The sequence below is a fragment of the Elaeis guineensis genome, chromosome 4 (genome assembly GCF_000442705.2).
Source record: "Elaeis guineensis isolate ETL-2024a chromosome 4, EG11, whole genome shotgun sequence".
NCBI lineage: Eukaryota > Viridiplantae > Streptophyta > Magnoliopsida > Arecales > Arecaceae > Elaeis > Elaeis guineensis.
The window spans coordinates 101,593,229-101,607,221 of record NC_025996.2 but is presented as its reverse complement, the minus strand read 5'-3'; positions in this window follow the sequence as shown (position 1 = coordinate 101,607,221).

Below are 13,993 nucleotides of genomic sequence, written 5' to 3'. Positions count from 1 at the left end.
TGTGGCCCTTTCCCCATGTCCCACAAAAGAAAGCTTGGTCATTTTTCCTTGAAGGCATGATTCACAAACTAGATATGACTCGAAAGTCAATAGACTCAATAGCCCAATTTTTCCAATTTGTTAACCCTGTCTTCCGCTATATGACCTAGCCTTAGATGCCACAGATACCTATCATTTAGACTATCTCTATGCCTTTTAATTCCTATGGCATTCACATTTTGCTCAATATTAAATACAGATACATCAATATGTAGCTGATAGAGACCGTTAATAAAAAAACCATCTGCAACTTTATTATTTTCATAAAAAATTTACAATGGTCTTTATGAAAGCTAATCACATAGCCTTCTTGTGCTAAACATGAAACAGAAATCAAATTTCTTCTTGTTGCAGGCACATAATAACAATCTCTTAAAACTAAATCTAATCCTAAAGGTAATCGCAGAGGATAGGTTTCACAGCCACGACAGCAACTCTTGCTCCATTTTCGATGCGTAGGATCATCTCCCCATCCCTCAGCCTTCTGCTCTCCTCAAGACCCTGCATAGAAGTGCACAAATGAGCACTAGAACCAGAGTCAAGCACCCAACTGGATGCAAAAGAAATCGTATGATTAGATTCTAAAATGAGCATACCTCCAGAAGGACCATCCTTCTTGTTCTTCAGGATGGTCAGGTACTGAGGACAGTTCCACTTCCAATTCTTCCCATCCACCTTCTGCTTTTTTGCAGACCTCTTTTTCTTTTCAAAAGACTTTCTCTTGGAAGAAGTCCGCTTCACAGTAAGAACTGAGCCTTTTGAACCCTTCATAGAAAGCTCAGTCGTAACCACATGTTCATTAACTCGGCCAAGGTACACTGCATCTTATGCATATGGAAGTTCATGATGAACTGACCATATGCATCGGACAAGGATTGAAGGATCACATCAATCTGAAAATCCTTATCTAAGATGATACTGAGCTTCTCAAGCTCCTCAAGATCCTTGATCATTGTCAAATAATGATCTTGGACTGACTGCCCATCACGCATCTTGGCCTTAAAAAGTCTTTGACATACTTGATACTTGACCGTGCGACTCTGTTCACCAAACAACTCTTGCAGGTGAGCCAACATTTGGCGGATAGTCAAAATATTCTCATGTTGGCGCTGCAAGTCATCAAACATTGCACCCAACATGTAGTACTTTGCTTTGTTATCATCATCCATCCATTTTTCCATAGATGCTCTCTGTTCAGCAGTCGGACGTGCTGGTATGACAGGTGGGTCCTGGTCCAAGACATGAGTCAATTTTTTAGAACCCAGAATAATTCTATAGTTCCTCAACCAGTCCTTGAAATTGGATCCAGTCAGTCTATGGGTGTCTAGAATTTTGGTCAAGGAATTTGAGGCAGACATGTTTCCTGTAGAGAGTCAAAAGTTTCTAGTTAGATTTTATAATCAGACTCAATCAATTTGTTTAGGATTTTTATTTTTAAACAAATTAGGCTCCCACTATTTTTTCAGACCCCTACACTTCCTTAGTAGAGATGTGAAAATCTCCATGATCAGTGATTTTTAGTGGGTGGTGCGGTCTCACTGACTGGCTCACCACCTCACCTAACAGTTATTGGTGATGGGTCAACCAATGAGTGGACAACGCTTGTCCAATGATTCTCTAATCATGGTGCACTCAAAACTTGGTCTCTAATTCATGAAGCTCACCATGTCCGGAATATTGCTCCAATCCTTAGTTAAGTCAGACCCACCATTTGCACGAACTAGATTCCTGATTAGGTCCCTCACCGTATCCAAAATATTGAGCCCAACCCATCCTCTAATTCGTAGCATCCAATGTCTAATGGACATGGTTGCATCTTTCCGGTGCAATTGAGCCACTGTAACCAGCCGAGAACACTCAACCCTGGGAAGGGCCCGCATATCCACAATGGTGGAAGACCTAGACTTAATATTTTTTTAGAGAGATTTAATTTAGGTCTCATTAAACTTGACTTGACATAGTCATAATAATTATGACTAACCTAGTGGCATGGGTTAGCTCGAATTGTTAGCCACCTCTAATCAGAACTGAGTCGATACATATGGCTAGGTAAGTGAGACCGGTGGGAGGGATATGCCATTAACTTGACAAGAACGTATTCGAGTCGAGTAGCTCCTAATTAAAAACCAGTCAGTCACATCTGCCCAACTTACCTTAGACACCAAATTGTCGAACCAGAACTAATTGGGTTATCCTACAATCCAGGCTCTAACCACTGAGCCAAATTAAGTCTTAACTTCATCGAGTCACATCTAAATGTGATTTGACCTTGACCCAGACTTAATCCTATTAGGCTGGTCAATTATTAGCTTTCATGATCCCACCTAACCAACTCTTGATTCGGTTTGATCAACTGCTAGACCTAATTGAGCTACCCAAGTTTGAACCCAATTTTATTAAAATATTTTAGATCTGAAATTCTCAATTTTAGACCTAACTTAATTTCATAAACTTAATTCATTAATTAAGTTTGGGTTCATAAACAAAGCATGTAAAATAAATCCTAGAATTTCAAGATCTAGGGTTTTGCAGAAAAGTATGTTTTGATTTATGATTAAGGATGAACGTGCAGCACCCCTACATGTCATATGAACACCCCATTGAATGGGAAGAGTGGGTCTTAAAATCCTACTTGTTCTTATGACTGGATGGTCATGAGGAACACCTTAATCAGAAATATAAATTTAACTACAAAACTAGTTAGATCTAAATTAATATATCACATATACAATTTAAGATCTAACTAATACATGCTTTGCATACATCTCATGTATCAAAAATTAATCTAATTAACATACTTTTAGATCTGATACATTACATATAATATCTAAAAAATAGAATTTAAATTGAATTATTCAAAATAAAAATTATTCTAGACAAGTTACTAGAACAATTCTACAACTAGTCTAGGCATGCAACAGATCAATTTTATAAAATAATTAAAATTTTATTTTTTATTTTCTGATCTAATTATAATAATTATAATATTAAAAAATAAAATATAAAATATATTTAATTCATATTTTAATCTTATTAAAATATAAAACTTAAGACTATTCATGGTTCAATTAATCCTAGTTTAGTCACGCATCTCATGCATGTTAGATCTTCTTAGATTTAATTTTAAATATTTTGATTTAGATCCTATCATATCTGATGTGATATCTAAAATCTTTTAATATCAGATAAATTAAAATTAGATCTAAAATAGATCTGTAATAGAGCCAACAACTTGGCTCTGATACCACTTGAAGGAGGGGAGAAACATTTTCTCCGTATAGGATCTTCCAGATTTCATCAAATCTGAGATGGAATAATTTTTAAAAAAAAAATTTATCCTATATATTTTAGATCTAATTCTCTAGATCTAATTTTATTATCTAATATTTAAAATTTAAAATTAAATCTAAATCTATGATGAAAGAAGAAGTACCTCAAGGGTAATTTGATTACCCTGTAGATGATCTCTGCACAGCCCGAGGTTCTGATGTAGCCATGCAAGCACCTGGCCTCTACTGGTATCCACTAGATAGGATCTAGAATATCTTCTTCTCACAAATCTACGCTCCAAAAATCAGATCTTTATCTGATTTGAAAGTGCTTCAGAACTCCTAAAGTTGGAGCAGCAGCCTGTCGAAGATGTCTTGCAGCCTTCTGTTCCAAGCGTCACCACGCCTTGGATCTTTGTCAGATGAATGTCCAACTCTTTGGATGTGAAGAGGGGAGGAAGGAGAGCAGAAAGGATGTGGAAAAGAGGATAGGGGGTGGCAGCTATTAGATTTTGTGCATAAAATAATTTCTTCCATGAAACCCTAGGTGCAGCAGGGTTTATATAGACCCTGTATGCTGCGCAATGCCACATCATTCAACCAATCAGAAAATTCCAATAAATTTTGGAAAAATTTTGATTGGTGGAGTGATGTCATCTGATCACATCAGATAAGAATCCCACCCTCTCTCCTATGTTGGCACCAACAATGGATAAGCTCAATCAAGGTGGCGCCAAAGAGTCCATGTTTATCAGGACTCTTTGGTTCTTATCCATTTGGGGCACCTACTTTAATCCAATTGGGCTCATGCCATAATCTGATTATGGCACCCAATTCAATTGGATTTTGGCATGTGGATACTCCATAAAAATTCTTCAATGAACCCTCTTCAGTTTAAGAACCATATGTCAACTTTTGACATATGTCCTAAAATGAAATTGGCAGGTGCTAGAAATTAGCAGGTGTTATCTTAAATTCATCTCATGAATTAAGACAAGCATTTTCTGAGCTAGACAAGCTTCATTTAGACTGAGAAAAATCTTCTCAAGGTTCTCTGGATGAGTCAAATCACATTTGGCTCAGTAAAGACAGAAAAGATTATACGAGGAGAAAGTTAGGCTCAATCGTGTGCTAGCACGATTTTCTTGAACCTAATTGAATCTTATCCAAATCAATTGGGTTAGCCCAATTAATGACATCGAGATCCTAACCCTTGTTTGTGTGACCCAGTTAGGTTTAATTTTGTATGGTAATGAGACATGTCATGATCTCATCATCGACATCATCAAAACTCCTTTCGATGGACCAGAACTTCTGATTTAGACAATTAGAATGATCGATCATCAATATCATTCTAATTGCTCTCAAAATCCACCAGTGACACCTAGCAGTATGTGGTGGCAATCCATCAGAACTGAAGACGAACCTCTTAGTGCAGCTACCTGTGTGATTGAGTTCCTCTATCATGAGTCCTGATTGAATTAGAGTTAAGGTGAACTCGTCAAACCCAACATCAGTCATATGAGTTAATCAATCGATCTGAGTTCGATGTGAAATCCTAATGGAAAACTCTTTTCTATTATTTCACTCTACCATGACCATGGGCTTAAGGACTCGATCTTTCAATCATCATAGGACTACTCCTCTCATCTATCGAGGTTAATAGATCCCATCTTGGTGCAACCTAGTTCCTACAATGAATATGCTACAGCCAACATACATCTCAGGGTTTCGAATGGCTAGGAGATCGAGTTATGGTGTAGTCAAACTATAACACACTCAAGGTGAATGTCAATGCACCTCAGGTCAAAGAACTAGACACACAACTGCAGCATCGAGCTAGTCATCGACGAGAAGGTAGACTCCTTATGACTGCTCAAAGTGATCATGCTCAGTACTCTCATTCTCAACGAATACCTATACTCTCACTCCAGTATCTCCACACCATAGACTCAAGACACATCTATCCTAAGGAAGCGATCGTACACCAATCTTCCGGATCGATCACCATCCTCGTGATGATCCTATGGTCAGGAGCTGTTTATGAGTTAGTTATGTAAATTCATGCCTTAAATTTCCAACTCTTGAAAATATGAATTTACATTCCCACTAACTCAAAGGATGTATCACAAACACAATGTACACAATGTGATAGAAGAATAACCCTGTTATTTATTTATAGTCAAAATTATAAATTTGCCCTTAGATCTGTACAGGAATGTGTCAGCCGATCTAGCATCTAGGGCACACATCTAAAATGGATGCACTAACGAAGGTACTTCCATGGGACAGCTTTCAAAAATATGTGACACTGATGTACTTAATGAACAAGATGGAGTTGGTTGAGGCCTTGGGGCACCAAGGTGAAGATTGTTGGGCCTTATGTGGTGCTTTCAAGGCTCAAAGAATCAAGGCCTTATGTGGTGCTTATGTGGTGCTTTCAAGGCCTTGTTGGGCCTTATGTGGTGCTTTCAAGGCTCAAAGAGTCAAGGTCCAAAGTCTATGAAGTGGTCATGGGGTTTCTAGGGCTAGTTTGGGCCCTAGGACGAAAGGCTGTCAGTCTTTCAGGTCTTGAGATCCAAAAATTTTGGGCCTTGAGGGGCTAACTAATATTTGGGCTAAGATTGAGTTCAAGATTATGAGATTGGGTCAAGTCATAGGTGTACATAGGCTTGGATGAGTACAATTTTGTATTGAGTTAGTCAAGAAAGTTTTTGGGTTGGGTCAATTGACCCTGTATATAAACATACATTGTATTTGGACTCGATGGATCGAAAGGAATACAAAATTATTTTCTCCCTAACTTTCTCTCTCTTCCTTCCTCTCTCTCTCTGATCTTCTTCATGTCCAAGAATTAAGAAATTTAGGGTTTCTTGGCCGCCATCCACAAAAAAAAGGAAAGAAAGGAGGCGCTAGAAACTAGTGCCCCCCTTTATGCACGCCCTTATTTTGAGCGCCCCCTCTTGGCCACCCAAGAAGAGTTTCAAGTCCCATCTTTTTATTTTTTGGAAGCTTCATCAAAAGTACTTTCAGATCTCAAAAGATAAATTTTAGATCTGATGAGAAGGGGCTCAAATCACAGAAAGAAATCCTACTGACAAGATTTACAAGGCTGCTGAAATCCTGAAGGCTGTTTTTGTTTTGCTTGATTGCCGACCTTCAAAGACCTCCACGACCTGATCCTTGCTATTTTCTAACATTGACAACCTGGTAAAGCTACTCTAATAGACTGCATATCAAATAGCCCATACACATCAGTATATACTAGGGCAAGTAACTCGATGGCTCTTTCTTCATGTTCTACAAAGGATAACTTGACCATTTTTTTTTGAAGATAAGATTCACAAGTTGGGTACGACTCTGGATCAAGAGAGCCAAGGATCCCATCCTTTTCTAGTTTATTTATCCTATCCTTCTAATATGAGCTAGTCTGTGATGCCACAAGTACTTCTGATTAATTTTACTCCAGATCTCTTTTGACTTACGGCACTTATTATTTGCTCATTCAAATTCACATTCGCATCAACATGCAAGTGATATAAACTATCAATTAAAAGACTATATGCAACCAATTTATTTCATAAATAAATAAAATAAAAATTTTTATTAAAATTAAATTCAAAACTATCCTGTGCTAGCACAGATACGAAAATCAAATTTCGACTAGCTACAGAAACAAAATAATAGTCTTTTAAATCTAATCTAAATTCTGATGATAATCGAAGAGGATAAGTACCAATGGCTTCTGCAGTAACTTTTACTTTATTACTGATCCGAAGGATCATGTCACCTTCCCTCAACTTTCTACTTTCTATTAGACCTTGCATTGAGGTACATATATAAGCACTCAAATCAGAATCCAATATCCAACTAGAAGTAGAAGAAACCATAAGGTTAGATTCAATTATGAGTATATCTTCTGGAGGTTTATCATCCTTTTTGATCTTTAGGCTTTCCAGGTAGAGTGGACAGTTTCTCTTTCAGTGGCCTTCAACATCACAGTGGAAACATTTTTCCTTTAATTCAGCCTTCTTTGAAACATCATTTTTTGGCTTGCTCTCTTTCTTGGCTTGCTCTCTTTCTTCCACTTCTTAGTAGATTTATCCTTCTTCTTCCAACCAAATTTTCTCTTGATCGAAGAAGTCTGCTCCACAGCGAGAATAGTGCCTCTTGAACTCTTCAAAGTTCCCTCCATAGTGACCAATATGTTGACCAATTTGGATATAGTACAATCAAATTTGTTTATATAAAAATTTACAATAAATTGTCTATATGTGCTTATAAGGGATTGAAGGATCAAATCCATCTGTAATTTTTTTTGCATATCAAGTCCGAGCTTCCCAAGCTCCTCAATATCCTTGATCACTATCATACAGTGCTCATGGACTGACTGCCGTTCGTGCATCTTCAGATTGAAGAGTCTCTTGGATACTTCGAAGTGTGCTGTATGGTCTGCTCACCATACAACTCTTGTAAGTGAGTGATCATAGTCCTGACAGTGGGCATATGCTCATGTTGGCTTTGTAACTCATTTGTCATGGATGTCAGTATATAGCACTTGATCCAACTGTCTTCATCCATCTACTTTTCATAAGCAGTTCTTTGCTCTACATTAGGATGGTGTGGTAATACTAGGGGTTTTTGGTCGAGTACATGATCTAATTTTTCAGAAGTCAGGACAATCTTAAGATTTTTTAGCCAGTCTTTATAATTTGTTCCGATCAAACGATTGGATTCAAGGATGCGAGCTAGAGAGTTTGAGGCTGACATTATTTAACTGCGAGAGTAGAGATTCAAGTTAGACTTTTATACTTTAAATTTATATTTACTCTAGGAACTTTAAGATGCAAACAAAGTCTTCCACTTTTTGGATCCCTCCACTCTCCGGATGGAAAATAAAAATTCTGATGCGATAACTGGATTTCTAATGGGTGCTGCGATCCCACTAATGTCATGTACCTCACCTAACAGTTATTAATAACACGTACATCGATGCATGGACAACTCTTTGCCTAGATGCTTCTCTAAGTATGTTACAGAGATTTGGTCTCTAAGTCATGTGGGCTCACTTAAAAGTTATTGACACACTTCTTAGTTAAGTCCAACTCACCGTTCACAAGTAGATGCAAGGCTGTCATTGGGTCTCTTACCTAATAGTTATTGGTTCCAACCCTATCCTTATCCTAGAGTAACTCTTTACTAATAGAGTGATTGCATGTTTCTGGTGCAATTGAACCATTTTGACTAGTTGAGAACAATCAACATCAATAGCATGCCCGCATATCTATAATGGTGGAAGACCTATGACTTAATATTTATGAAAAAGTTTAGGTTTAGATCTCATCTAATTAGTCATTATATGACTGACCTAATTGGTATGGGCTAAACCAAACTATCAAGCAACCTTATTCAAGACTCAATCTTTCAAATTGGCCAGATAAGTAGAGATCAGTGGGGGTCCCCCCATTATTTTTCTTAGACACTAAGAAATTGGCCAGGTCAGCAAATGAAACCAATTAAATAACCAACTCTCGATTATTTACCTTAGACATCAATAGGTCAATTGGTCCAAATAGTTTAGCTTAGGTGAATCAGGCTCAAGCCATTGAGCCGAATTAGGTCCTTAGGTTAATTGATTCTACACATGAGATTTAATCGATTTAATCAACAATAATTATATGATCTTATAACTTAATTGACCTAACCTTAATCAACACTTGACTCAGTTTGATCAATTACTTAATCAAATTAGACTCATTGTGTTCAAATCAAAAATCCTAGATGCAATCTAATTACATGACCTAATTTTTAATTTTTCTATGACCAAAATCCTCATGCACAAACATAAATTTTAAATTTTAAAACTAAATTTTAGATCTAAATTTTTTGTATGAAAAATAAATTTTAAATTATAAAACTAATTTTCATATTTAACATACAAGCATATATCTCATATATGTATGTAAAATTCAGATCTAAACGAAAATTCAGATCATAACATAATGTTATATATCTCATGTACAAATCATGAATCATATTGATAATAATTTTTAGATCTAAATATACAATCACATATCTCATATATAAATCATAAATTAGATCAAATTAATTTTTAGATTTATGCATGCATTTTCATATCACATAAACATGAACTAGAAACCGTTCTAAAACAAAATTCAGATCTATGCATGTTTTCATATATCAACTATATGATCTAAAAATTAAATCTAAAATAAATTTTAGATTCAAAGTAATTATTTATATATCTCATGTATCAAAAAAAATCATATTTTGAAATTTTTTTCAAAACATGTATGTCAATTTCATGCATATGAAACTTGTGGCTCTAATAAACTGTTAGAATTTCATGTCGAAGCATGCATATATATTTCAAAAATTTATTTTTTAAATAATATAATAGAATAAAAAATTAAAATATCTTTTAATCTATATCATGCATGTATAAAATATAGAACATTAAGATCTACTTTATATGCTGAAATTGAGTACATGCTGAATTTTGTATTAAAATTGAATATGTGATCGAATCACATACCTATTTCGTAAATTTTTTCTTCAAATCTGGATCTAGAAGAGACTAGGTTCTTCCTTAACTATGCAAGTACCCGGTCTTTATAGGTATCCACTCAAGATCAGCCTGAAACAGTCCTCTTTGGTATTAATTTTTTTCTCTAAGAAAAATCAGTCTGCGAATCTGAACGAAGCTTGGATCATAATCAACTCTTTGATCCTTTTCTTGCTCTTTTCTTCTCTTCTTCTCTTGCTTTTCTTCCCTTGATTATGAAGCAATCAAGGCCTAGAAATAAGCAAGCAAGAGGATGCCCAAGCTCTTCTTGGGCATGAAGATATGGCATGAAGATATGGGTGTTGGGACCTTAAGGGGAGAAGAGAGGGAGAAGAAAGAGGGGGTGCGGGGAGTTTCTAATGGAGGCATGGAGTGTTGGAATTCAATGCTTAGGAGTCTTAGAGAAAAATCTTTTAAATAAGTATAAGGTTTGAATCCTATTCGAAATCAAACAACCACTTAATACAAGTCCTACTTGCATTAGAAATCCTTATTCTTTTAGTTATTCGACCCCCTTTAGGAGATCCTATTGGCACCAACTATTGGAGCCCTTGTACTTACAAATACAAATGCCACATGGGGCCTAAGGGGCATCCCATCCTGATCCAACATGCCCTCTAATGGGTGGGTACGCCCAACTTGATCAAATCAAGTGGCGTCCAATCAAAACTATCAAGAAAATTGATTAAAGGTTTGAACCCTTAATTCATTTGATCCAAAACCCTAAGCACCCAACAATTAGAGCCTAATAAATCTAATTCATTTAGATTATTAGCAGATAATTAAATTGAATTAATCTTATTAAATAAAAAATTCAAATGTAAAGAGAAAATTGGATTTAATCATGTGCTGCAAGGTTACCCTGAATCCAATAGAATTTTTCTAATCCCAATTGAGACTTCATAAGTTCAATTACTTATTCCAGATCTAATCTCTTTGTTGTGTAATCCCATAGATTCAATTCTATCTGATAGTGAGATATATAATGATCTTTATCATAGTATCATTGAAACTCTTTTCAATGAGTTGGAATAGTTTCACTCTAACACATCAAGGATTGTCAATCCTGAGTAACCCTAATAAGCTCTCACCATCCATCAGTGATACCTAACAGTATGTAGTGGCAACCTAGTAGAATTGAAAAAGAACCTGAAGGTATAGTTAACATGTGATTCAGTCTCTCTATCATGAGTTTCGACTAGATGACAGGTCATGGATAAATCATCAAACCTCATCATCAGTCATATGATAGATTCGATCAACTCAAGTTCAATTACAATCCTCATGAAAACTTTTTTCCATCAATCACACTAGTGTGACCATAGACTTTCAGACTTAGCCTCTCAAATTTTATAGACTTTCAGACTTACTCTCTATCAAGATCAATAGAATCCATCTAGATGCGTACCTCACTCCTATAGTGGATCAACTATCATCAATATCCACTATAAGGACTCATTGAGATTATGTTATATGTCAGTCAAACTCCAGCAGCCTCTCTATGAGTAGTCATACCATTGCAGGTCAAAGGATCATTCGCACAACTACAGCATCGAGACAATCACTGATGATTGAGTAGAAATCTAAGTGATTTTTTGTATGGTCATGCTCAGTACTAGTTATTCTCTAACAACTATTCGCACTCATCGCTCAGTGTCTCTACACTGTAGACCAGAGACTCATCTATCCTGAAAGAAGCAATCTATGCATTAATCTATTCAGATTGATCACTGTCCTCATAATGATACTATGATCGAGTGTATTTAAAAATTATATACATATCTATAATTTTCAACACCTTGAGAATATGTATCGAAATATTAATTTCATGGATGATTCAAGGACACATCATATTTGAATGAAAATAAATTTATCCTTTTATTGATCAAATCAATGAATTAAGTATAAAATTATATCCTACATTTATAATATATCAGCCATATTATCTTCTAAGACATATATCTAACACCTTATGCACTAAAATATGTTCTAGACTGATAGAGGGTTGGATAAGCTTTCACAAAAGTCAAGAATTCATTCAAGAGAGACTTTGTAGAATCTTTCATGCCAAGATAAGCTAATGCCTATCATATTGTGTGCCAAGACTTGGATAGAGTCCAATCCCTTTGGACTCTATCATTCCAATGCCCAAAGGGGCCATGCAACACCCTCTGATGGCTGTCCACATCAAAGATTAACCCAAATTAATGTCCAATTAATTTGATTCACAAATTAAATTAGGTTTGAATCAAATTCGATCCATAAGTAGGAGCTAGGGTTAGTATTGAGTTTCGATGGTACAGTGGAAGGGCTAGGTGTTTAAAATTTTTATTCAAAATACATGACATATCAAAAATCCTAATGCCCAAAAATTCTTGACTATAACAATTAAAGCATAATTAATGCAAACTTGGATAAGAAGAATATCTATACCGCTCATCCCAATTTTCATGAGGCATCTAAGTGTCCACCCTCCAATGATGATCCATATAAAAATCAAACCAAAGACAGCGCTCCTCCTTCACCTTGCTTTAAGAGTTCTAGCCCCTAGAACTTGACTAGCCATCAGTCGATCAGACCTTCATTCAGACCTGAGTTTGAACCTCTCAGAACTACCCACTGGATTTGACCCTTTCTTCTGGACCTCTTAAACTCTTAGAGCTATTAGGAATAGGCTTGTCTTAAGCCTTTGTCCTAAACCTTAGAGTTGTAAAGGAGGGAGAGAGGAATTGGATAAGGGATGTAAGAATTGAATGATCAATTCATCTGCCATCCCCTATTTATAGCACCAGATGGGATGCCAATAGAGAAGACACAACTTATCTAAAAAGCCATATCGGCCCTCATATCATTTATCTAAGAGTCTTCAAATAGAAGGACTCATTAGGGTGTGATACGTCGAGTACTTTCCTCTCACATGCACGTGCCCAGAAAGAGAAGCAATTCGCATCTCTTCTATTTCTAGATTTATGTGAAACTTTGCCATGCATTCTTTGATTCAAATGGGAAGGCAATTAGCAAGGGATGCCCTATTTGGATAGGAATTTAAATAATAGAATGACTCTTCATCACAGAGAGACGTGTGAGTCCCTCTGTCGCATGCACGCATGCCCAGTTAAAGGGCATCAAAAGCAATGCTCCATTACCTAATAATTTTCCATACTTATCATATGGAATTAGCATTTAAATCTAATCTTTATTAGAGAAAATATCAGATAATAGTGTCACCTAAGACTCCTTAAAATAGGAGTCTTCACATCTCTTCGCATGTCCAAAAAACTTCTTGTGCGTGCGGCATGGTTCCAGGAAAAATTCCATGTGCAATCCAAAGGATTTTTTATACTATACAAGGCATGCAAGGTGGTTAAGATTCTAATCTAATGCCCTATGAGTCAGAGACCCAAAACAGAAGGACTCTTGATCCTTCTGCACGCCAAAACCAAAGAGTGCATGCTCTCTTCTTAAAATTATGCCAAGAGTCTTTAACAAAAAGGACTCTTGATTTTTGGCATTAACTGAAAATGTGGGGGCCCTTTTTAAGCTGCCTCTAGGTGGCACGACTTAACCCAATTGCTCATCAAATTGGGTTAGAAAATTAGCAAGGTATGAGGCCAAATTGATTTCCTAAGGAGCTAGGATTTCCACACATGCTAGCATGCTTATCGGGAACCCTAATTGGATCCAAAATTCTAATCAACCTTATCAAAAGAGTCCTTAGTCAATTTTCATATATATGTGACCCATTGGGTTCTACATCTAGACAGCAGTAGGTCTAGATATAAGTTGATCAAATTTGATTAGATTCCAATCTAACCTATTTAGGTCTAATCGAGCTAATCCGAGTTCAACAATTAGAATCCTTTCTAATTGACGATCGAATTAAATTATTTAATTCAATCAAATCTACAAATTAAGATTGAAGTCTAGCAATATATCATGACTACCTAGAAGATATAGAATTTGATAAAAATATCAAATACATCCTTCAGTGACAAGTAACTGTGCAATTCAATCCTTCAATCATCCCAGCATTCCAAATATGTCATGAGTATGGAATCATGTCAAACTCAAACATATATTTATATCAATTCTTGATTAA